At 42.1% G+C, this 26,715-nt stretch overlaps 1 long non-coding RNA gene across 4 annotated transcripts; it reads left to right on the forward strand.

The window, feature by feature from the left end:
• Positions 1 to 147: 147 nt before the first annotated feature.
• On the forward strand, positions 148 to 26,593 carry LOC131921154 (uncharacterized). 4 transcript variants are annotated; one of them, XR_009381868.1, is made up of 7 exons: positions 148 to 333; positions 9,509 to 9,676; positions 10,975 to 11,121; positions 14,479 to 14,584; positions 22,481 to 22,513; positions 24,310 to 24,404; positions 26,424 to 26,593. It is a non-coding gene; the product is annotated as an uncharacterized LOC131921154 (long non-coding RNA). The 4 variants fall into 4 exon arrangements; XR_009381871.1 differs by having other exon boundaries at positions 148 to 316; XR_009381870.1 differs by lacking the exons at positions 22,481 to 22,513; positions 24,310 to 24,404.
• The last annotated feature ends 122 nt before the right edge of the window (positions 26,594 to 26,715 follow it).

Here is a 26,715-nt window from a genome sequence, read left to right on the forward strand (position 1 = left end):
CCCTGAGACTATCTGCCAGGCCCTGCACGCGTATACACAGGTATGTGTGTCCCTGATCACAGTCATGCGACAAAGCAAAGGGTTAAGCTTCATCAAGATTCTAGAATCGGAGGGAACCCAGCAGGAACTCCCAGTTGCCTGGTTATATGTGATTGGACACAGTTTCGTCCCCACCCTCTCCTTCTCTTCTCCTCTTCCTCTCTCCTTTATCTTAAGGCTGTATATAGAAATTCACGCTTGATGTCCATTGAGAAAGAATCCTCATGAACATATGAATCAAGCTAAACCAAGATGGAAAACTTTACATGAATCCTTCGTAAGGAGTTTTTTCTGGTAAAGAGGGTAGGGTGGGGAATAAAGGGATGGAGTGGGCCACACGTTCTCCATTTGATGAAACAACTTCTCCATTGTCTATTTTATGCTCAATTTTAGATCAGGAAATCTCTATAGGAGATATAGCACTATATACATTAGTATAATATATATATACTCATTTTGAAGAATAAATTACTCACTTTTAAGTAGACCACAGTCAGGGAAGTTCATAAGACACCGCAGTCCCAGGATTAGCCGTGAGAATCTTGCAATCGTTCTATCTATCACATCATCTGCCCAGAGTGACTCGATGTCTTCCTTTCTCATAAAAACTGACTTCTTCAATAGTTCCTTCACATTCATTTCTGTTAACCCCTGGCCTCCTACAGCATTCAAGCCATGGAAAGGTACCATTCTCTTTATGGACATGTTAGTATCTAATCTGAACATATATATTTCAGGCTTTCCTCACTGTGCTTAGTGATCAGGTATCCACAGAGGCCTTCTGATAAAATACTACATTCTCTGCCACAGTGGATTTATAGTTTACTTTTAAAATAACTCACTTGAAATTTAATAGCAAGTTTTAAAGCCACATCTGACCAAAGTCTTGTTAGTTCTAGCTTTTAACAACATGTTGGCACACTGGCCCAGGGCTTCCTAAGCTACTGAGAGGAACAGTCTTGCTATTGTGTTGTGTGTTGGTGCTGTCTTCATGGCGTATAGGAAAATAAACCAGAAATATATGCTGGGGGGTAGCCTGTTAATAAACTCGCTGATGCACGATGGCTAGGAACACAGTGTAGCATGAATCTTCAAAAGTCTTATTCATAAAAACAAACCCAGGTATTGGGGTGAATGCTGAATGATCAGAGAAACAGAACCAGCCACAGTTAACCTCACCAATTCTTCAGCTGATCCTGTTTCCTCAGAAGCCTCTGAGCCCTCATCCAGAATGAATCTCAGCTGAATTGCTGCTCAAAAGCCTAAAAGCTTAACCAGGCTCTAGTTTCTGGTCCTCACACTTTATATACCTTTCTGCTTCCTGCCACCACTTCCTGGAATTAAAGGCATGAGTCACCATGCCTGGCTGTTTCCAGTGTGGCTTTGAACACACAGAGATCCAGATGGATCTCTACCTTCGGAATGCTAGGATTAAAGGTGTTAAAGGTGTGTGTGCCACCATTTTCTGACCTCTATATCTAGTGGCTTTTCTGTTCTCTGACCCCCAGATAAGTTTATTAGGGTCCACAATATATTGGGGAACACAATATCACCTCAAAACAGAACCTGGACAGACACAGTGTCTTTCAATTTGTAAAGCATCTGAGTGTAATTTTCAGCAGAAGAGAGGAGAGACAAAATCCTTCCTTTAGGATATCAGCTTATAGTCAGAAAAATTTAAGAACCAGAGAAATCATTTGGGGCTGGAGAGATGGCTCAGTGGTTAAGACTGAGTACTGCTCATGCTGAGGACCCAGTTTGGTTCTAGTACCCATGGGTGGCTCACAACTGCCTGCTAACTCCAGCTCCAGGGGAGCAGACACCTTCTATCTTCTTCAGGAATTATACTTATGTGTGTGGTGCGTGCACACGCGCATGTGCATGCGTGTACACACACACACACACACACACACATACACACACACACACATACACACACACACACACACACACACACACACACACACACACACACGGGTCTTAGTTCAAAATTGAAAGAACAATTAGTAAGTTCATTTTCATAAACCTGTAAAGAGTTGAATAACTTTGTATGTGGACATGTTCGGTGACAGAACTTTTCCACGAAGGAATTGGGAAAAACCTTTGCCTTTAAGTAAAGTTTTAGAAATACATTGTAAAGAAACATAATTGAGTTGACAGAAGTTTGTACATAAAGATAGTCACTGCTCTATCGTTATGAGTGATATAAGATAAAAGGAGCAGCCACTGGACTGTCCAACAACTGGACAGGGGTGAGAGAAGTATGAGGTGTCTACTGATGAATACTATGAAGCCATTAAAAATGATGTTTACAAAACCACTAAAAATGATGTTTATTGTGGAGGCTTCAATTATACATATGTAATTGAACACACACACACATATACACAATGTTTCTTCTCTCAGTGTCTCTAAAGTGATAGCTAAGGGATTTATTTTAAAAATATCTAGAAACAAAGTTTAAGGAGAGCAAGAGAGCCGATGAAAGCAGACAAGAGACAACGATACAGTACCAGATACTGGAAAGTAGGTTTACGGTTGATAACTGAGTTATATGGCAGGGAAAGCTGGACCTTGAGCCTTACGCTTCCCAACTAGGCAATTTCCTGCCCACCTGGGTAGAAGACTGGGGTTTTACCCTCAGCAGAGGTGAAAGCAGATTCCAGGCTTGGGAACTGTCAACATATTGTAATAAGCCCCGAGTGCCATGGTGAAGGGGGAAATGGTGTCTGCGTAGGTGTCCATGTGCAGAACTGAATGTTTTAGTACCTGTGATGATGAATTCTGATTGTGAACTTGATGAGAGCTGGAAACAAGTAAAGGACACTACTCTGGGTTGTTGATGGAGTTTTCCTGCCTGGCCCACGGTCAGGGCAAATCTCTCTCACCCGCCAGTCCCACAGACACTCAGACCCGATCAAGTAAACACAGAGACTTATATTAGTTACAAACTGTATGGCCGTGGCAGGCTTCTTGCTAACTGTTCTTATATCTTAAATTAATCCATTTCCATTAATCTATACCTTGCCACATGGCTCGTGGCTTACCGGGACCTTCCCACGCGGCTTGTCATGGTGGCGGCTGGCAGTGTCTCTCTGACTCAGCCTTCCATTTCCCAGAATTCTTCTCCTTGTCCCGCCTATACTTCCTGCCTAGCCAATGGCCAATCAGGGATTTATTTACTGACCAATCAGCAACATACTTGACATACAGACCATCCCACAGCACTTCCCCTTTTCTTTTCTTAAAAAGGAAGGTTTTAACCTTTATACATCTCCAAAGTCAGCTTGGTATATTTGGGAATTTGGGCGTAGCTTCTCTTATTACTTCCTGCTGGAGGGGGGGCGCTGTATCTTATGGGGACATAAAGAATATTTTAGGATTATGGAGCAGTCCATGAGGGTGTATCGTCTGAGCCAGTTGCCTTGAAACGGTTTTGGATGTTGGATTATCTGGTCCATGGTGTCATCGGAGACCTTTCAGGTGGTCTTGGCTGGTCAAACCTGATGTATCTTAATCTGGAACAAATCCATAGCCTCTGGCTTTCTGTGGAAACAAAAGCAGAGCCTCCTTTTCAAAGCAACATATCCTTATATCCAAATTTTGAAGTCAAGGTACCTTTAAAATATACATTTTGGCATAATTCAACAGCTTTTATAATCAAATGTTTTTCTGCAGTTATGAATATCAAAGAGAACATAATCCAGATTCTCTGTGTGGTAGCCATCTTTACGTGGCTTATTTTTTTTATATTAGCTTGAGCCTATTGCTTTAAATTGCAGCCTTCTAAGCCTGAAATGGTGCTGGCGCTGTGGCTGCTGGTTCCGCCCATTTCAGCTTCCCAACATGGCGGTAGTCCGTTTTCCGCCAGCTCTGGGAGCCATCAATTCTCAGAAATAATGGGTCTATGCTTCTATCAAAGCAGCATGTAGCCCAGAAAACTCTTTTTTGTTTTGTTTTGTTTTGTACTAGCAAAGGCTAAATCCACCACATAGCTTAATGTGCCATTTGCAGAGGCCTCATTCCTGCCATACGGCAGGTCGAGCATGTACGCTAGGAACCCGCCAGTAGCTCAAACCGGCAGCTGCCGCTCATTTGAGAGAGACAATTAGGAAGCTGTTTTTAGCTCTGTTTTAGAATCTTTTTCCTCAGTTTTTAGGTGGAAACTCTTGCCCCACGTTGGGCGCCATTTGTTGATGGAGTTTTCCTGCCTGGCCCACGGTCAGGGCAAATCTCTCTCACCCGCCAGTCCCACAGACACTCAGACCCGATCAAGTAAACACAGAGACTTATATTAGTTACAAACTGTATGGCCATGGCAGGCTTCTTGCTAACTGTTCTTATATCTTAAATTAATCCATTTCCATTAATCTATACCTTGCCACATGGCTCGTGGCTTACCGGGACCTTCCCACGCGGCTTGTCATGGTGGCGGCTGGCAGTGTCTCTCTGACTCAGCCTTCCACTTCCCAGAATTCTTCTCCTTGTCCCGCCTATACTTCCTGCCTAGCCAATGGCCAATCAGGGATTTATTTACTGACCAATCAGCAACATACTTGACATACAGACCATCCCACAGCACTGGGTGGATGTGTAAGGTTGTTCCAGAAAGGATTAACCGATGGGAAATGACTTTCACCTAGAAAGGGCAGTATCTTCCAATGGGTGGCCATGTATTTAGAGACTCAAGGAAAACTTAGGTCCTGCCTGCCTGCCTGCCTCCACCCCATTGCCTGCTTCTTTGGCTGTGCAGAAGCTTATTGGTTTGATACAGTCCTAGGTGAGTTGTTTTTTTGGGGTGTGTGTGTGTAGGGGGAGCTTTTATTGACTGTATGTTGGGGTCTTATAGTCTTATAGTGACACCAATAATTTTGGTACATATTTGGTATGTATTTTGGTACATATATGTGTGTCTTCATTTAAGTGTGTGTGTGTGTGTGTGTGTGTGTGTGTGTGTGTGTGTGTGCATTTGCACGTGTGTGGAAGAGCCTGAGGAGATCAGAGGTGGATGTCTGGTATCTTCCTCAATCACTTTCCACCTTATATCTTTTGAGCCAGGGTCTGTCAGTAAACGTGGAGCTCATCAGTTCAGCCAGGCTGGCAGGCTTCTGAGCTTCAGGGATCTGCCTCTCTAGGCTTGCCTTTGCTTCTGGCTGGTGAGTAAGCAAACCTATTGCTGCTGCCTCCGTCCTTCACTGACGCCAGACTCCAGTTTCTCTGGCTTTTCAGTGTGGACTGAGACCCGTAACTCTCCAGGAATTGCTGAGGTACCCAGCTTCGTAGGCTGAACAGTTAATTCCTCAGCCTCTCAGTGTTCAAATAACCCTGTTCAGACTAGGTAGCCCTTACTGTATAAGCCAATCTAGTGAGTCCTGCTTCATCACACACACACACACACACACACACACACACACACACACACACACTTTATCAGATTTTTTTTCTTCTAGAGATCCCTGGCTAATAAACCTTCTTTCATAACTATGCTAGGACTGCTAGCCAACAAGTCGATGGCCCCAGACAGGAGGTGGCCAGATTACCTGGGTGGAACCCAGCATGCCCAGAAGGAAACTGCAGACCCTGATACTGACTTTTGAATGTCTGATTCTCAAGTAAGACCAGCCAAGCAGGGATCACCAGACTTCCACATAAACCAGGTTAATAGAAGAGACAGTGACCAAAACACACCCAAGCAGAAAGGAAAATAGCAAGGTTAATAATAGTTTTAAAGAAGGCAAGCCAAGGTATTATATCCATGAAAATCTTTAAGGGACTGTTCAGGAAAAATTTTTTTAAAGAATTTATAAAAATAAATATAGGGCAGAAATGTTAAAAGTTCAACAAAACCTCTGGCAGGTTGAACTGAAGACACCTCTGAGAAAGTAGAACAGACACAATGGTAGATAAAGGGCAAAGACATTTCAGAAAGAGGGAAAAGAGAAAAAAAGAGGAGAGGAAACGATATAAGAAAAAATTTCCTGGCTTTAAATGGCCCCTGCCACCACAAAGATTTAAAAACAACCTCTGAAGCCTCCACCTTTAAATTATTTCCAAATGTCATGTGGGTGTTTTAAAGTCTGTGCACACACATGCAGTGCCTGAGGAGACCAGAAGAGGGCACCAGATCCCCCTGGAAGTGGAGTTACAGATGGTTGTGATCTGCCAGGTGGGTGCTGGAAAATGAACTCGGCTCCTCTGTAAGATCAGCAGATGCTTTTAAACTACTATGGCATCTCCCCAGACCCTTCCCCCAAACCCATTTATCAAGCAAGACATATTGAATCGAAATGTCAGAAGCCAATGACAGAACAGGACTTTTAAATTTTTCTGAATGAAGAAAGCATTGCACACCAGAGCATAGGAACCAGAACAATGGCCTCTGACTCCTCAGTGGTAACACTTGAGTCTTTGTGACAAAGCAGCTACTTGTTATTCATAGGGAACATGATTTCTGTTCCAGACTTTGTATCCAGCACATGGTTATTCAAATTTGGCATTAGAATTAATGTGTTTGCAAGGCATTCAAGGTCAAAAACAAAAACAAAAACACAGGAAAAAAACCAACCAACCAAACAAACAAACAAACAAACAAAAATCGCCTTAATATTCATACACCTTTATCAAAATTGAATAAAATACAAGGTTGGGCATATGGGATTCTGGAAAGAGTCAGTGAACTCAGTAGAAAAAGAAGGGGATTCACAGAAGGCTGGAGAGACATTTGGGGAGGATCGCCTGCTTCCCAGCAGCCCTTAGTACCTAATCTGACTGGAGCTGAAGGATAGAAAACTTGGAAGAGAGTCTTGGACTGATGAACTCCATAAACTCCACTATGTTACATTGTATTATGTTAAGGGGGCTTAGAAAAGAATTGCAATAGATATGAGGTAGTTTGAATGTCATTGGCCCCCATAAGCTCATAGGGAGTGGTACTATTTGTTGATATGGCTTTGGTGAAGTAGGTGTGGTCTTGTTGAAGGAAGTGTGTCTGTGGCAGGGCAGGCTTTGAGATCTCTTTTGCTTAAACTTTGCTCAGTGTCACAGACCACTTCCTGTTGCTTTCTGATTAAGATGTGGCCAGCACCACAACTGCCTGCATGCCACCATGCTCCCCGCCATGATGATAGTGGACTAATCTCTGAAACTGTAAGCCATCACCCAATTAAATGTTTTCCTTATAAGAGTTGCCATGGTCATAGTATCTCTTCACAGCAACAGAAACCCTAACTAAGATGAGATACATTGAAAATGATGCTTGTTAAATATACAGCAATCATTAACTTGAGGAAATAAAAAAGTCCCACAAGGGCCAGTCAAGGAACACTGCCCAATATTTTTATGAACTTAATCAAATAAACATTGAATACTAAATATGTCAAACATTACTATCTATTATACTGGAGGAGTGAACAAAGGGAGAGAGAGAGAGAGAGAGAGAGAGAGAGAGAGAGAGAGAGAGAGAGAGAGAGAGAGAGAGAGAGAGAATTCCTAGAGGGAAGGCATGTTTAAAAAAGCAAAATTAAGAAGGATCTAGTGTGCATTTTGGGAGAATGCTGTTTGTCTTCCAACATTGACTTCCTCCAGAAAATGGAGCAGGTGCACACTGTAAAGCCCAGAGCTCAAGGCTGCTGCTGAAGCTGCAGGAGACCCACCTGTGGGAGTCCTGAGACCTCAGATGATGAACATCCCATGGCCTGTGAAGAGAAGGTCATATTTCCTGTGACTATTCTAGATTACTTGAGATGTGCTGGGATCTAGAGGAGGAGGGAGAAGGGCAGTGTCCTGATGATAACCAACTACACAAAGATGATTCTATGCGATCTGCAAACCGAGGTGCTAACCCATTTTATGAACCTCAGTATGAGCATGGAAACCAACCTCTTTAAAAAGGTGATTTCATTTCTTGGGATAGAAGGGGCAGAATGAAGCAAGGAGCACTGGGGAAGGGGAGGGGAAATGACAGGGGATCACACAAGGAAGCTCCAGGGTCCAGTGTTCTGTACACAGTCCTTCAAGTTCCAGCTTGGAAGTCAGCTGTCTCCAGAGCCCAAAGAATGTAAGCATTGCTCTATGAAGTGGCCTCAAGGAAAGTTTGGTCACATGAATGAGTGGCAGTTTGAGAGATGAGCATTTAGAGAAGAAATTGGAGATTTAGAGCTTGCTTGATAAAGTTCAGAAGTTCAGTGAACTTCTGGGATATCAGTGCCCTGGTGACTAAAGTTATGCAAAAGAAAACCAGGGCTTCTGACATTCTAACAAGTTAGCCCATGTGACTCTAATGAGAGTTCGAAATTTAATGTCATTCACTAATGGCATTAGTATGGGGTTGGAGAAGGGCTGAAATTCTTTGTAGACTGCCCGGGCTCCAACTGTTGACTGCTCCTCTTAGGATCAATTGTATTGCACTGTTGTATACACACACACATATACAGACTATACTTATACACAGGTACATGTGTGTGTATGTCTGTACATCTAATAGAGTGTTATCTTACAGGGCATACATTACTCTAGAATGTAGTGTTTACTCTTATACTATAATTCTCTCCTATTAGAACTGCTGGGATACAAGAATGATTCAGTCAGAGGATAGAGAGATGCCTCAGCAGCTATGAGTGTGTGTTGTTCTTCTGGAGGACCCACATGGGGCAGCTTGGATCCACCTCCAGGGATCTAATGCTGTCTTCTGGCCTCTGGGTAGCTGTACTCACACACATACATACTTGTGCCTTCATGTGTGCATGTGTGGCACACACAGACACAAGTAAAATGAAAATAAAAATTTAAAATATGATTGATCTTTTTATTTGTATAATTAGCTCTCGGCTCCTTAGCAAGCTTGTGAACTATGAGTTCTCTTCAGTTTTGCCTTCTGGTGTTTCCCAGCTCAGACGAGTCTAATTGTCTGTGGATGCTCTTCTGGATCGTGGATCTACTGAAGGGAGAGGTTTTGATAGAGGAAATAAAGCTGCAAATGAGTCAACTGAAGCCCTTTAGATGAATTACTCAAGTTCAGATCACTTTTCGTGTGGATTCCTCTTTACCACACTCTAGTAGTCAATGCAGTCATCTTACAGGTGCTGTGATTAAGAAAGAAAGAAAGAAAGAAAGAAAGAAAGAAAGAAAGAAAGAAAGAAAGAAAGAAAGAAAGAAAGAAAAAAAGAAAGAGACCTTGACAAAAGAAACTTGAAGGGAGAAATGCTTTCTGTTGCAGTCCCTTATGTAGAAAGTGAAGACAGGAACCTGAACTAGTTAGTCACACCCACAGTCCCAAGCAGAGGGAAGATGCACACTTACTTGTGTTCAGCCACCTCTACACATGTGTGGTCCAGGAGTCCCTGCTTGAGAATGGTGCTTACCACAGTGGGCATGTCTTCCCTTGTCAATTAAAATCAACAAGACAATCCCTCATAGAGATGCTCACAGGTCAACCTGATCCAAACAATTCCTCATTAGACTGTCTTGCCAGGTGATTCAAGATTGTGTCAAGGCAGCAATTCAAACTAACCACCATGCTTGTTGAAGGCTGCTTGATTCAGTGAGAGAAGTGACGCCCAGAGGACTCTTTGTTCATGGCCACCCAGAGCTTTTCTCTGCCTCTTCGGTCTCCTGTGTCCTGAAGTGTAGTATGCTCAATGTAAGTAGATCTCCTACCTGTGGCACTCATGCCTCTGCAGTCAGAGTGAGAGAGCCATTCTTCCCACTGACACTGTTCATTCATCCAATCAATGGTTTCCATAGTTACTACTATTAAATGTTTGATTACACATGATTCACATCAAATAGCAAGTCAATCAAGATCTTCAGATAATCTATGTCTTGGTATATTGGTTTCCATAAACGCAAATTCCACCTGGCGACCATGAACTTGAATAAGGAAAAAAATTCCTTTTGAAGTTGTATTTTATAGTTAGAGGATGTCCATTTACCAAGTACAACTCCCAGAAACCATTAGAGCTAGTAGGGTCGGCAAGCCAATAGTCAGACTCAAATTCAGTCTACTGTCTGTTTTTATACATAAAGTTTTTTGGGGAATATAGTCATTCTCATTTCTTGATGTGTGGTGTGGTCACAAATAGTAGAAGTGAGTACTGACAGGGACTGAAATATTTAATTTCTATCTTGTATAGAATATTTTTGTCTATTTCTGCATTAAAACATGTTTTCTTTTTACTGGACTTGGCTGTTCCTACATTGTTGGATGATTTTGTTTTGTCAGTGCTGGGGATTGAACCCGGGCTTTCACACAAACCAGATAAGTGCTCACCCCTAACCTACATGCCAAGCACTTGTTGACTGAATTGACACTGGATTTTTATAGTGATTTTTTTTGTCAATTATGTCATTTCGGCTTCATAAATATCCAGGAATGATGGAAAGGTATTAGGAACAAAATTTTATAAATGTGACCGGAGAGAATTGTTTTAGGAATATTTACAATAGAAGGTTCTGGACCATTTTCAGAGATTGTGAGCTCACAGTTCTGGAGCAGGGCTGATATGGGTGATTCTGGGGCACATAGATGTTGAGGGTGGCTGAATAAGATATAACTGATGATTGTTTTCCTGTGTGATCCTGGGTGAATCCCTTTGCTAAGTCTTGTTTAACTTGTATAAAGTAGACCAACACTTCTTCCTGTACATGGTGTTCTGGGGACCAATTGAGGTAATTCTTATAAAATACCTCACACTGGGTATAACTCCTATGCTGATATTAATTCCCTCTCCTCCACCGGAGAATCCAGGGGCCTGGTAGCACAGTAGTCAGATTTTCATTACATTGCCTTGTGTGTTACATTTCCATTTCTGCTCATTTTAATTTTGCTCTTGTCAAACTCATCTTTAACATACAAGTTATTTTCTGTTCATGAAAGCTGTGTGTGGGGTGGTGGTGGTGGTGGTGGGGGTTGAAGAATAAATTGAAAACTTGTTCTAGAGAAGCACCCAGAAAGATGAATGACCTTGGAAGACTATTCAGCAACGAATCAATTGATTTAATTGTTGGGTCACAACAACTGGCTCCCAGAGGAGTGCTAGATTTGGACTCAAGTCTAAGAGGATGCAGTCCATCATGGCAGAGGAGGTATGGTGGCCAGAGCAGCCGGGATGTGGTGATGGGGATTTGCACTATAGCATGTTCACATCTTGGGGGATCAGAAAGTAGAGAGCAAGACAGGAAGCGGGGCTGGGATATAAACAGTCCCCCAAAGCCGACCCTGGTGACCTACTTTCAGCCAGTCAGGTCCTACAAGTTCCCAAACACCACCAGCAGCTGGGGCCAGGTATTCAAACAATGAGCCTGTGGGTGACATTTTAGGTTCAAACGGTAACGAGCCACATGACTGGTTTTCATCCTACTAAAACGTAAGCACAAACTTTCCCACATCTTGCTTTCATAAATAATCTTGAAATGTAATGGTAGGTTAGATGATTTAAGATGACATTTAATCAGAATCCCTCTCCTTAGAAATGGAAAGACTGGTTTGGTCTCTGCCTTCTCGTTTTGAATGACTTACGGAGAGAAGTCTGTCTGCATTAGAAACTGTGGGTATTGACCCGCCCTCTAGCCCTACCTTCAGAGGTCTTGTGTGGACCACTTCCACGTCAGCAGCATCTCTCTTTTTTCCTTCTGATAACCTTCTCAGCATCTCAGGACTTGGCTCTCTAGAAGTCAGAAACAACCTGAAAATGAGAAAACTTACAAAAGAGGCAAAGAAAGCAGAAAATTACACCGAGTCCCCACCCCAAGGAGGACAGGGCTGAGGGTATACACACACTTCTTAGGAGTGTCATCAGTGGCTTTAGATCTGTTTAATCTATAGATCCATCCCTGAATCCATTCGTTACCATTTTTCTCCTTCCACTGCCTCAGTTTCCCTTTCTTCATTGGAGATTTGTGGAATCAGCCTTGGATAAAAACCATCCTGGGCCCAACACAGCTGATTCTAAGCAGGCAGCTTTGAATTCCTCTTCACATTTCAGACCCACCCTCTTTTACAAGAAGAGTTTTATTTTTAAGATTGTAGACGAGAACCAAAACAGAAGGGAAATGGGTTCTGACCTCCCAGACAAGGCTAAACACCATGCTTCGTATACTTTATTCACATCTTTCGCTCTGCCCTAAGAACCTGTTTACTTTTTCTGCATTGATGTAACAAAAGTACCTGCCTTGTGTTGAAGTCTGTAAATACTAAAAGTAGAAAATTACAGAAAATTCTGAGGTTGCTCTGAGCATTGCTGGAAAACACAGTCGTTACCAGCCCGCTGGTAAACAGGGAGATGCAAATTACTCACAGTAAAAGCACAATAGCATATGGCCATTAAGTGAAGGGCTGACTAACCCTACCTACAGTTTCCGGGAGCCTCGCTTCCCTTCAGTCTGTACAATACTGATTGTGATGGTTGTTTTTGTGTATGGACTTGGCTGGGTCATGGTGCCTAGATATGTGGTCAAACATTATACTAGACGTTTCTCTGAAGGTGTATTTGCATGAGATTAACATTTAAATTGGCAGATTTTGAGTAAAGTACATTTCCTTCATTATCCAATCAGTCGAGGCTGGAACAGCACAAAAGGCTGAGCAAGCAGGATTTTTTTTTGCAGCAAAAAAGCCTTTGGACTCCTTCAAGCAAAAGGGAATTCTGTAGCTGATGGGATTGAACTTGAGCAACATGGACTTTTTTTTTTTTTTTTGTGACTCTTCATCCAGCTGGGCCATCTTTCAGGGTTTCCAGCCTCTGTGATTACATGAAACAGTTCTTTGAAATTGATCTCTCTATGTATATGGTATGCTATTCTATTTCCCTGAGGCCCTCGATCACTGCACTGAAATCTATGATGTGTCTTTTTATTCAACAATTATTTTGTGGGAACGTTCGTGTGCCAAGTAACATTCTAGACACTTGGCACGCATCATTAAGCAATAGCGATTGCAATTCCAGTCTGTTGTGTTTTTGTTCTAGGGGGCAAAGAAAGATACTCAGCAATAAACGTGAAGTATAAATTACATGCTGTCGTGCTAGAAGTGATTAGTGCCTCAAAAAACAAGACAGAAAAGGTAGAGCAGTGTTTGGGGTTACCAAAGAAGATGAAAAAGAATAGATTTTTTTAAGGAAGTAGGTAAAGGATGACAAGGAAATAGTGTCTTCAGAGCACAGCAGAGAAGTCGCACTGAGGAACTCAGGGGGTTGTAACAGCATACATAAGAGCTGTGTGAGCCAAAGCCAGACCAAATCCCAGCATAGAGAGGAGGGTTCGGCATGAAGTCCCACCTCTGGCAGTGGAACATTGGCAATTGCCTATGTGCTGGGAGAGGGAGAGTCAGTTTTCTCTAAGGATGCAGCCCATGATGAGCTGACCATATACCAGGGGAAGACCACACGTCCAAGAATATTTGAGCAGCACAAATTGGTCTTGGTTTATTCAAAAGAGGAAAAAGACACAAAGGTGGGTGGACCAGGGAGAAGCGAAGCTATATCTTGGAAGAGTTGGGAGGGTGAATATGATTAGAACACACTATGGTGTTCTCAAAAAACTAATGAAACTTATTTAAAAAAGAAAGTAGATAAAAAGAAAAGTTCTCTCATGACTTTTTTTCCCCCATTTTCTTATTTTTCCATCAAACTCTTAACTTTGAGATAATTCTAGATTCTTTAGAAGTTGTTAAGAAATAACCCTATACACTCTTTTCACTTATCCCCAGAGAGAATACCTCACAAAACGACATGGAATATCACAGCTGGACAGTTAGAGTTGATACAATCAAGACACACAGCAATTTCATCACGTGTATCTCCCCCTCAGTTTTAGAGCCATGCTCCCTCATCACAGGTTACTTTCAGGGACTGGCTTTTCCAGTCACTAGAGTTCCCTGAAATTCATCCCTTATTGCTCTCTGCATTAATGACTCATTTCTTTTCATTGCTGGGTCATAGTCTATGTAATAGGGATATCACAATTGCTTTTAAAAATAAGTTATCCACTGAAAGTCATTTGGGCTGTTTCTTGTATGGAGCTCTTGAATTGATTTGTTCTAATCGTCTATGTGCAGGTATTGTGTGTGAAATATTTTTTAGATGTTTAATTTTGTTTACTTTTTAAATTAAAAAATATTTGTAAATATGTATATCTGTTAAGTATGTACTTGTGCATGCAGATGCCTGCTGAGGCTGGAAGATAGTGTTGAATACCCTGGATCAGGACTGTGAGACACCCATGTGGGTGCTGGTAACTGAACAAATTTGGGTCCTCTGGAAGAGCAACAAATGCTCTTAACCACTGAGCCATCCCTCCAGCTCTGATTTCATTTGATTTTTAACTTTAATTAACATGTAATAGTTACATATAGTCATGGGAATAGTATGATAATTCTACACATGCATACAATGTATAATGATCACAATTGCTGTTTCCATTTTATTGCTGTTCCTTCATGTTTAGAGTCTTCAAGCATGACTCTTCTATTTGGTGTTAATATTTATCCAGTTCTTGTGAACCACGGCCATCCCTTTGTGCTGAAGAACACTACAGTGTCTCCTGTCTAAATGTAAGGTGACCCCCATTTCCAGCCCCACTTCAAACCACCTCCCATGTGACCTTTCCCAGCCCCTACTAATCACTGTTTTACTCTCTCTTCTTTGAAATCAACTGCTTTAGCATCCACCTATGGAAAAGTACATGTGGACTTGTTTTTCTGTGCCTGGCTTATTTCACTTAACATAATGATCTCCAGTTCCATCTCCTTTGCCACAGATAGTACAGGATCTCATTCTTTTTGTGGCTGAATAATATCTTGAATATGTACCACATTTTGTTCATCTGTTGATCATCATTGAGCACCTCAGTTGAATTCTTCTCTTGATTATCATGAATAGTGCTGCAAACACATGGTATATAGCTATTTCTTTGGCACCCTGACTTTCTTTCTTTCTATTTTTTTCAAAGAGTAAATACATTTTTATTGAAGATATTTTTTTCCATACAATATATTCTTTTTTAATTAAAAAATTTTAATTATAACTGCATGGTCATGGCTCAAGCCTTTTGCTATCTAACTCTTATATCTTAAATTAGCCCATAACTATTAATCTATGTGTTGCCACATGTTCCGTGGCTTTACCTGGGTCCCATTACATGTTGCTCCTTAGGTGGCTTGCTGGTGTCTCTCCCTGCCTTCTTCCTGTCTCTCTCTTTGAATTTCCCACCTGCCTCTAAGCTGCCTTGCCATAGGCCAAATGGCTTTATTTATCAACCAATCAGAGCAACACATATTCGCAGCATACAGAAAGACATTCCCCCATCACTTCCCCTTTTCTGTCTAAACAAAAGGAAGGTTTTAACTTTAAGCTATTAAAATTACATATAAAAAACAGTTATCAAGCAAGAATTACAGTTATAATATCTATAAACTTCATTTATTTTTGATATATATCTAGGAGTAGGTTAGTGGAATCATATATAGTCCACTTTTAAGCTTTTTTGAGGAATCTGAGATGTTCTATATCATGGCTGTACTCACTTACACCCTGACCTGCAGCATATGAATGTTCCTTTTGCAGATTTGTTATTTTAAAAAAAATAACAGTCATCCCAACTGGGGTACAGTGGTACCTCATTCTGACTTTGAATTGCATTTCTCTGATGGTTGCTGATGGTGACCATTTCATATGCTGGGATATTTGTATCTCTTCTTCTGAAAATATCTGTTCAGGTTATTTGCCCACTTTTAATTGTAATACTTGGGTTTCTGTTGAGTTGCTTGAATTCCTTGTATTTTTTTGGATTCATTTGTCAGATGAATAGTTTGCAATGTTTTTCTACCAATCAGTAGTTATCTGTTAGCCCTGCTACAAAAAAAAGTCCAAACATTTTTAATGTGTGAAATCTAAGCCATTAAGATCTGTCTGAACCGATGGCAGTTCTGAGTGTTCCAGAATGCCTAGAGAATTTCCCTGGCAGTATTGGTCTCTGAGAAAGAGGATACTACCACATCACCCTCCAGAGCTTCCCCTTTGGTACCTATATTATAGTAATACATGGGGACACTGGCATCCCCTTTAGAGTTCAGAGATACTTGATGACGTCAGTGTAAATGGGCTTGTTTTTGCTTCTGGTTTTTTTTTTTTTTTAAATTATAAAAGCAGATGGGTACAACTGAGGTGAGAGCCCTTTAAGTTTTTGAGGTAATGGAAGGGAGAAGCTCTGTCTGGCTTCTGATCTGTGTCTCATTTGAACAGAAAGTCTTAATTACACCAATCAAGGTGGCACGCTTTCCCAGTGAGCTGTATATTATATTTTCCTTCAAGACAAAGGTGGCCACATATGCAATTAAAACATGTTGAACAAAATACATGTCAGACAAAAGCTCAGAATTATATCTGGGGACTTGATTGGGGGATATTAAAGAAATCATGCAGAACTGGGTGAGAGTCCCCCCCCCCCCAACATGCATTTTAAGCTAGAAAAAGGTACTTCCCCACCTCCATGTGCAGCAGCAGTCAGACTGGGATCATTAGTCCAGCCCAGAGCTGGGGCTGCCCCACAGGTCCTCATCAGCTTCCCAAACACACTATAAAATTGATCTGACAGCCCAAAGAAGACAGTATACAGGCAAGAGGGGAGCACAAGAGAGATCCAGACTCGCCAGAGCACAGAATTCTGCAGTTCAATGATTTGACGTGTTTGCCGAACACCAGAGGCTGTGAAGTCAGCAGGGCCTCTGAGTATGAGTGTGTGTGTGTGTGTGTGTGTGTGTGTGTGTGTGTGTGTGTGTGAGAGAGAGAGAGAGAGAGAGAGAGAGAGAGAGAGAGAGAGAGAGACAGACAGACAGACAGACAGACAAAGAGGGCCTGGGAGGGTGTCTTTGAGTTTGAGATTTGCTAGCACTTGTTTAAAATGACTCTTGAATTTCCTTCACATATAGATCAAAGACAGCATTTTAAAATAACTTACACAAAGTCAAACATTTTTGTTTACTTTTGAAATCATCATAAGCACCCCTGGGTGGGGGTAAAACTACTCTACTGTACAGATTAGAATGGAGAGGTTCGAGAGCAAGAAAGGTAGCTGAAATGTTCAGCATTTAGAAAGCACAGGGAAAGCCTGTTGGGAGCATCTAGGCTATGGTTCTGGAGCTCCCAGGCAAGTGTTAGGATGGCAGGACAGTGGCGAGATACTCAGAGAAGCATGGGGCTGTGGCTGTTTATAAACACTCAGTGTTTGAGTTCCTACAGAGCATATCAGGGAAACAGGCTGTGCTTAGGGAACGTTAACTTCCCTCAAGACAAACAGCTCACCGGGTCTCACATGGGATTTGAACTCAACTTGTTTTATTGCAAAGATAAGACTTTCCAACAGGTCAGACTCATCCATTCACCACACCCTTCCTGCAAGGGCAGAGCTAGCTGGTGCATCTGGGGAAAAGAGTCCTAGCAATCACTCTCGGTGGATGTCAGACCCTGTCCTGTGAACCCCTCTGTCAATACGATGGGGGAAAGTTTACTGGAAACGTAAAATTCATAATGATAGCATGAAGGTTAGAGACAGTGTTTCGAAAGGGAAAAGGCACTAAAAAGCAGAGACAGACAGCTGAAAATAACCATTGTGTTAGTCTATGCTTTTCTTCATCACTAATCCTTCCTTTATGATACGGGAAGCATCACATCTTACAGCCTGGATGCTCTTCTGAGGAAGGCTGATGGTCTACTGAAGTACTTTGAGAAGATGCCCTTTCTAACTTAAATGACTAAGCTGAACATGCTTCAACATCTTCCCTTAAGCCTTTGCTTCTTGGCCCTAAGTGGGATGATTTCCAACCCCCCACTCTTGAGCATGGCACAAGAGGAGAGTAGAAGGAATGTAAGGAGTGCTGAAAATAAAGTCTTTGGGACATGACATGGCTATTGCACTTACAGGTTCACAGCAGCTGTGTTTATCTGAGCAAGAGTAAGCCAGCCCAAACTCCAGCATGTGGAGTACATGTTCTCCAGGATCAGTGTCTTATTGAGGAGCTACTGACAGTTGATAACTGCTAGTGGGAGGGAGAACCATTTTTTTAAAGTGCATAAGCACATGTAGGTATCCAATGCTCCTATGGGTGGTCCTGTACCCATGCACACGTAAGCAGCACTAACTGGACTTAGTAGATTATAGAAGATGATGAAGATGAAGAGGGGGAGGACATGATGATAAAATTGTTGAAAGTGGGACACACTGCTGGAACAGGGAGCATATGGAGGATGAGTGAGGGGGTGGCTATGTGAGAAACTGGTCTGGAGTCACAAGAAAATGACCACAGAACCCAAAGCATTTGGGCAAAGCAAAAAGTTCTATTTCTGCAGAAGGGTGTATAGCAATGCCCAATGAAACAGGTGAACACACCCATCAGGGCTTTCTCTGGTTTTTAAATTCCTAACACAGAGGGGCCCTGTGGCTGACTCTGAGTGGTTGGAGCTCAGCCTCACATTCCTACATTATTGGCTGATTTAAAGTAAAGCCATTGATAAGCAGTATGCAATTTTATGCTCTGAGTGCAACCTTGAGCACATATTTTGATTTCAAGAAATGCTGACCCTGGAGGAATTTGAATTTCTGCCATGTGGCTTCTTTATAATGTCTTTTAGAGCGATGTTTTGTCTTATTTAACCCTTTGACAAAAAAAAACCAAAAACCCAAAACGGTGCATTTCTTTTACATTCTCCACAAATATGATCACGTTTCATTGTTCAAACGTATGAAAATCTCAAGAATAAAGAAAAATACAAACAACAGAAGCTACAAAAAGATTTTGACTCTTTTTCAAGTAGAAAGAGTTCAGAGTTCAGCCTTTTTAATAGCATTCCATGGACATTATGATACAGGGACTCAGGTCACAAGAAAAGTTGTGCCATCCTTGTTCATTCAGTCTTGAATAACACGATTCCACAAGTCTTTTTTAGTTATAATCCCCAAACTACAAATAAAAACATAGGGATGGAAATTAAAGGAATGACCACACCTATCTAAATAGAGACAAACTGCTCAGGAAGGAGGTCTTATAACCCTGGCACTCAGGAGGATGGGCCTGGAGGGCCGCTGTAAGTTTCAGGACAGCCTGGCTTAAAGACCCTCTCTCTAGGAAACAGAATAACAGCACACACACACACACACACACACACACACACACACACACACAAACAAACAAAAAAACCAAAGAAAACACAAATAACTTTACTTACTGAATGAACTAACACACCGAGAGTGCACACTTACTCCTCCACAGGGATTAGATAGGCTTGTGTGTGTTTATAACCCCGTGAATTTTATGCCTCCCACTCTTCTCCCATGTTATCAGAAACATCTCTCTGTATTGCTACATCTTCTGCTCACTCAAATAACATCATCTCTCCCTTCCTGCTTTTAGAGTGAGACCTCCTCTATGGTGGACACATATCTATAGCATCACAGGTCCCTAGATGTGGTCGGTACACATCATAGATGGTAAACCAGTTGATCCTAAGTGGTAGAGAAGTGAGTGTATTTAGCCGGGTGGTGGTGGTGGTGCACGCCTTTAATCCCAGCACTCGGGAGGCAGAGGCAGGTGGATCTTTGTGAGTTCGAGGTCAGCCTGGTCTACAGAGCGAGATCCAGGAAAGGCACAAAGCTACACAGAGAAACCCTGTCTCAAAAAACCGAAAAACCAAAAAAAAAAAAAAAGGTGAGTGTATTTCTATTGTAATAATTATGTATTTATTTCAATCTGTATTAAAGTACAGATCTGCAAAGCTAGGTTTGTGATGGCATAGATACTGTGCAGGACCAGACAAGATTTAAGAGTAAATTTTATTATGAACGATGAAAATACATTGAGAAAATAAAGGTATCTATTTGAGCAAGAATATAACACGGAGTGTGAACCATTTGGGATACAGTTCAGTCTAGGGCTGAGATGGCATTCTCTAACATTACTGTAGTTAAATCCTCAGTGTCTCCCCACTCCCCGGAGGCCCATATAATAAAGATTTGCACTCAACATGGAGATGATTGAAACTTTAAGAGGTGGGATCTTGAAGGAGACAAGTCCATTGAGGGAAATACTCTTGAAGGAGACAGGGACAGTGCTCTCTTCCTGACTCTCCAGATGCGGTGCTGAGGTAGTTCATCATCTTTCTTCTACCCTGCCCTCCATGCCTTCATGTACTGCCTCAAGGCAGAAGCAAGCAGCTGGCCATGAACTGACATTTCCAAAACCATGACCTAAAATCACTTCTTTCTCTGCACTAGTTGACCACCTCAGATATTTGTTACAGCAAAAGGATGCTGACTAACTTAAATATTGACTGTTCTCATCAGGGAGACAGTGAGCAGTGAGCTCTTGAGGAGAACAGAACATACGGAGACATTATGTTCTAAGTGAGAAGCAGTTGCATGCCTTTTCCTTGGGGGGGGGGGGTCTGTCTCAGTTCGTACCTGATGTAGAGGGGAAAGATGGACCAGAGAAACAACTCCATCCAAATCTGTCTTGGTGAACAAATAAATTTAATTGAGGTTATTTACAAGAACGTTGGTGAGGAATTACATGTAGGAGAACAGGTAACTTATGGACAGCTACATGACTGAGTCTCTACTCCCAGCAACTGTTAACTGTTCATATGTCAGTGCGGTGGGGAGAGGCCTTATGTACCTCATGAGCTCTCCCCCACTTTCCATGAGGAAATGTGAATGGGATAAGTCTTATAAGGGTCCTACTTAGGTGAGCACAGACACTCTAATGTCAAGACTGCATTATCCATGTTATACTCAGAGGACCGAGTTCCCTCAAGACAAAGTCTACATCATAAGTGGCAGGCTAAATTATATTATAGGTCTATAAGTTATCTGCCTGATAAACTATTCTCTTGCTCCCTCTGAGTGCAAAGCACAGGCCAGAACCATGCCCACCATGGGGGAAACCAGGGCATGCAAACACATAGGAAAGTTGGTAGGAGTAGGGATACTTGTGCTTGGCTTTTCTATACTGTGTCCTGTTCAGGGGGCAGGAAGCTGAGCTAGGGCAAGCAGGTATGAGATATTGGGAAGGTAAAAGAAACAAGAAAAAAGCTTGAATTAGCCATAAACCATAGCCAATGCTGGATGACAAGACATCAGCATTCTGTTTATGAGGGTAACTTAGATGTTTTAAGGCAGTCAGTGTACTATTTATGAGAGTAACTTGGGTAGATCTTCATCTTAACTTACCTGAAAGGAAAAGGAGAACTACTTTTCCCAGGGACATAATTTCCATTCATTAGCTTGGTCTGCAGAACGAGGAAAGCCAGGGTAAGAGTTGAATGCCTGGGAGCTGGAGAAGCAGTATACAAATTCTGCTCAGAGTCTAAGAGGTCTTAGAATCAGGAACAATCAGGGTGAGAGGGGCTGGAAGTATCAGCTTCAGTGATCAAAACAGTGAATTTAACTTTCTTCCACCCCATTGTTCTGTTCAGGCTCTTCATAGTCATGCTGGTGCCCACACACATTTCAGAAGGTTGTTGGCTTCACTGATTTGAGTCCACTAACTCAAATGCCATTCGTTTTTGGAAGCATCCAAAGATAATGCTTCAGTAGATAATTGAGCATCATGTGACCTAATCAAGATGGCACATAAAATCAACTATGACACCCGGAATCTTTAACTAGGTGTCATTTAGACTGAAATATTCATATCTTGGAAACTATACAGAAGTTTGTTGTATTTATTTGGGGCAGTTTCTAGGGTCTGCCTTTAGTAAGGGTAGATAGCAGTATGGGAGAGTGTAGGAGGCATGGAGCTTCTTTTGTTCCCAGATAAGCATACTAAAAGAACCAGGGCTGTTCCTTCAAAGGGAAGGATACTTAACCATTATCTGCCCAGAAGGCTGGGGGCAGATATGGTTAATGGCCTGGTGACCACTATGCTATTTGTGTAACCAAGATCACACCAGATCCTCTGCCAGACCCTTATTGTGAGCTTGCCAATCTAAAGAATCTATCTTTATGGAAGATGTCACGTGTCCTTTGACAAAGAGTTTCCATGTAGTCAAATTTCAAGCCTTATTGTATACATGGGACGGAGTTATCACCAGGAAAAATTTCACCAAATTGTGCTGTGCTTAAATATGCCTAAAACAAACTACTAGGGGTCAGACTTCCAAAGTTTGAATCAAAGTTTGAATCAATACCAGCTAGTCATGTTGAACCGAACTGCTGTCTTGCCTCTCATGGAATCATTATTCTGCTGGTTGTGGTGGTCTCTGAGACCAACCCCCAGGAGGGGAGATGGATTTGCTTATGTGTATATTCTGGGTCCAGTATATGGTTAATGCTAGAACATATTTCTTTTGAAGGTCATGCCTTTGGGCAAGAGGTGGGTAAGTGAACTTCTGCATTCATTTCATTATCTCCATGAGATATTTACCAACAGAACCTTATTGTCTCTTTATTCTTTAAGCTCCTATATCCCTTTACCTGGACTACTCTTCAGGTAAGTACACTGCTAATGACCTTATTGTTTAATCCACTTTGGTAATATCTAAGTGCCTGGAGTGTAGAGATTGCTTCGTGCTTATTTATCATGAACTGTAGCTCAGTATTGAGCATAGGTTAGTATCAGAGAAAAATGAAATTGATGGAGGACCCGTGGAAGAGGGCTCTGATGCTTACTCAGCAAAATAGGCTATGTAGAGACACAGTTTCCCAGAGATTAATATGTCCAGCTAGTTCCTGGGCAATGACTACTGAACACATGGTTGCTTCTTGGATGCTTGCTGAATGTGGAAAGAAATCCCAATACCACAGCACGTTTTGGTTTGAGGTTCTTTTACTTGCCTTATGGTCACTAGGGTTGCTGATCATTCTGGAATAAGTTTACTTGCTTCCAAAGATGTCTCAAGATATACCCCGTGTTCTAGGTGCTGATATATTTTTACCTATTTGGAGCAGAATCACTGACAATAACAGATTTTTTTTTAATCTCTGTGGCTTTTGTGAAATCTGTAGGGTTTGCTCAGTAGATGATAAATGTACAAAGGAAACTAATGGATTAGTAGGTGTTAAAATATATGGTCATTGGATACTGTCCTAGTAAGGGTTACTATTGCTATGATGAAATACCATGACAAAAAATTCAGTTGAGGAGGAAAGGGTTTATTTGGATTATATTTTCTTATCATAGTCCATGATTGAAGGAAATCGGGGTAAGAATGCAAACAGGGCAGAAACCTGAGGCAGGAGCTGATCCAGAAGCCATGGAGGTATACTGCTTGCTGGCTTGCACTTCATGGCTTTCTCAGTCTTCTTTCTTATAGAACCCAGGACCAGCAGCCCAGGGGTGGTCCCACCTACGATGGGCTGGATCCTCCAACATCAATTACTAATTAAGAAAATGTTCTTTAGGCTTGCTTCATTAGGATCTTTTGAAGGTATTTTCTTAAGTTGACATAAAACTAGCCAGCACAGATACTCAGAAAAGCAGATGACAAGGCCCTTCTATGCCATTGCCTGGGTAATGGGAATGATGGTGCGATGTCTGGTGACATGCTAAGTATCATGACAGGGTAGGAAAGCAAAGTTGTTGCCATTAATGGCTTGAATGTTAAGGCTGCTTCTGATGTTTAGTACCTGCGAAAAGTAACTTTGATGATTAAGAAATGTCCAGGACATTATTATCTTTGGGTCTGTCTGTAAGAATGTTTCCAGAGAAGTATTCCTGAGGAGGAAAAAGCAACTCAGAATGTGAGGCCTCAGACTAAAGAAAAAAGGAGAAAGCATGAATTCTAGCATTTATCTCTGAGCTTCCTGACACTAGATGCCATGTCACCAGTCACTTCAACGCTTCTGCCATCCTGCCTTTACACCACGTGGACGCCATCCCAAGAGCCTTTGTTCTTTTAAATGGCATGTTGGGTATCTGGTGATTGCAATGAGAAAGGTAACTAACACAGTGTCTATGTCAGCTGGTCTGTAAGGCTCAGTGCTTTTCTGGTGGGAAAGGGATTTTAAAATACTTGCCTCAGTGTTCAATAGTTAATGTCTTTTCTTTTTTCTTTTTCTTTTTCTTTTCTTTTCTTTTTTTTTTTTTTTGAGACGGGGTTTCTCTGGGTAGCTTTGTGCCTTTCCTGGAACTCACTCTGTAGCCCAGGTTGGCCTTGAACTCACAGAGATGAGTCACAGAGTCTGGCTCTTCAATAGTTAATTTCTATAATTTGTGTTTTAGTTAAGACTCCCCTTTGACCCTCCTCACAATCTTGTAAATACTTCATCAGCACACCTGTTTTACAGGTGAGGAGACCAAGGACTGAGAAGCTTTGGGGAGAAGTGAATGACCTGGAGTTGTGCTCTGCAGAAGTAGACTTTACATGCATGTCCCCAGGCTGGTAACTGATCTCCCTAAGCCTCCTATAACTTGCGACTATTTGAAGATTATGTTCCACAACCAGCACAAACATTCTGTTTGTGTTCCCTGCAAAGTTTTCACCTGCCCTCTTCACCCATAGTAGAAAGCCATGCAGACACAGGAAACACGTGTTCACAAGAGTGACATATAATAGGGGTCCAGGGACAGACAAATCCTTCTCTTTTACTAGCTTCATGGTCTTTCCCAGGAGACAGAGGTAGGACTCTGAAGAGTGGTCTCTTAGCATTCAAACAGAAGGCATCAGAACAGGCCTAGCTCATGAGAAAAGAAGACACTATTGTGGATCAATAGAATTAAGAGGTTATTGGGGCTAGAAAGGTGACCCTGCAGCTAAGGGCATTTGCCGCTCTTGTAGAGAACCCAAGTTTGGTTTCCAGCAACCATGGTGGGTGGCTCATAACCACCCTGTAACTTTAGTTCCAGGGCATCTTTATGGCCCTCTTCTGGCCTCCATAGGCACCCATACACACATGACATACAACACATACACACATACACACACACACACACACACACACACACACACACACAGAATCTTTTACAAAAGAACTAAGTTGGAAGAACAGAAAATATTAGAGATGGAGAGATGAGGAAAGCTGATGCTATGCTGATGGGAAAGAAAAGGGTCCATGTCCCAACTTCACTTCTGTTGTTTTATTAGTTATTTTTCTGTTGCTGTGATAAAACACCATGACCAAGGGAATATATAAAAGAAAGTATTTACTTGGCTTATGGCTTCAGAGGGTTAGAGTCCATGACTAAAGGAAGAGCTGAGAGCACATATCTCAATCTATGATGAGGCAGACAGAGAGAGAGAGAGAGAGACAGAGAGAGACAGAGAGAGACAGAGAGAGACAGAGAGACAGAGACAGAGAGACAGAGAGAGACAGAGACAGAGAGAGACAGAGACAGAGAAAGAGAGACAGAGAGAGAAAGAGAGACAGAGAGACAGAGACAGAGAGAAAAAACAAGTGCTGGAAATCCCACAAGTCTCTTGAAGTCTCAATGCTGGCCTCCAGTGATGCACTTGCTTCAATAGGTCATACCTCTTCATCTTAAAAGAGTTTCACCAGCTGGAGACCACGTGTTAAAACACATGACTCTGAGGGAGCCATTCTCACTCAAACCCCCATAGTTGTTGTGCTAAAACACCATGACCAAAGAAAGGGTTTAGTTCATCTCACAGTTCCATGTTATAGTCTATTTCTGCAGGGAAGTCAGCAGCAGCAGTTTGAGATAGCCAGTCACATCACATTAGTAGTCAAGAGCTGAAAGAAATGAATGGATGCATGTTGTTTTCTTCCTCGTTAGTCAAGAGCAGAAAGAAATGAATGGATGCATGTTGTTTTCTTCCTCGTTTTGTTCAGCTTGATTTCTCCACTATTGCGCAGTTCAGGACCCCTGCCTAGGGAATGGTGCCACCCACAGTGGGTTGGGTTTTCCCACACAATTAACTTAATTCCCCCATTGACATGGTCACAGGCCCCAGCAAGACAGAGGATCCCTTATTGAAAAGCTCTTCCTGAATGATTCTAGGTTATGTCAAGGTGCCAGTTAAAACTAAGCCCCACAACCAGGGTGAGTGGGGAGAAGAGAAAGATCTGTTGCTGGGACGGATTTTATCTAGAACATTCTCTATAGTACTCAGAAAAACACTTGGTTGTCTTTGAAGAGAAAGAGTGGGGGAAATTCTTTGTCTGGGATGTATGGACCGGATCTGGATTGTGAACATCTTCACGAGAGAGCAGAGAGGCCAATATAGAGGCAGGAAGTGCGATGGCTTCTCTACAACACCGCAAAGGAAGAGTGGTTCCATTTTGTATTTAGGGCTCGGAATGTAAAATGGAATCTGTATTGAGGTCTGAAGACAGGCGAGAGAGCCACAAACACACTGGGGTAGATGGGATCGGAGCTGCAATGAGAGGGTAAGCTGCAAAAGCAAGCTCTCAGTCAGCCGAACTTTCTGTCTGCCTTTCAGGTCCCCGCCAACAGAAAAGCAGCCGTGCATCCGTCTAATAAGGGAAGACACGCACATTTGACAATTATCTAATACACACTTCTCAAATGCTCAGGAAGGCTTGAAAGTACCACATTGTGCTTGCTCTGCTTCCCTGACCCTCTCTTCTTTTGAGGTCGAAGGCTGTGAAGCCCGCACACTATGCACGTGAGCTCTCCATTCTCACTCCCAACCTGGCGTCTCACTACAGACTTGTCCCCTAGACGACTTCCTGTTCCTAGTGGTTCTAAATAAGCCTCCAGGGCTTCAGAGA

The sequence above is a fragment of the Peromyscus eremicus genome, chromosome 10 (genome assembly GCF_949786415.1).
Source record: "Peromyscus eremicus chromosome 10, PerEre_H2_v1, whole genome shotgun sequence".
Taxonomy (NCBI): Eukaryota; Metazoa; Chordata; class Mammalia; order Rodentia; family Cricetidae; genus Peromyscus; species Peromyscus eremicus.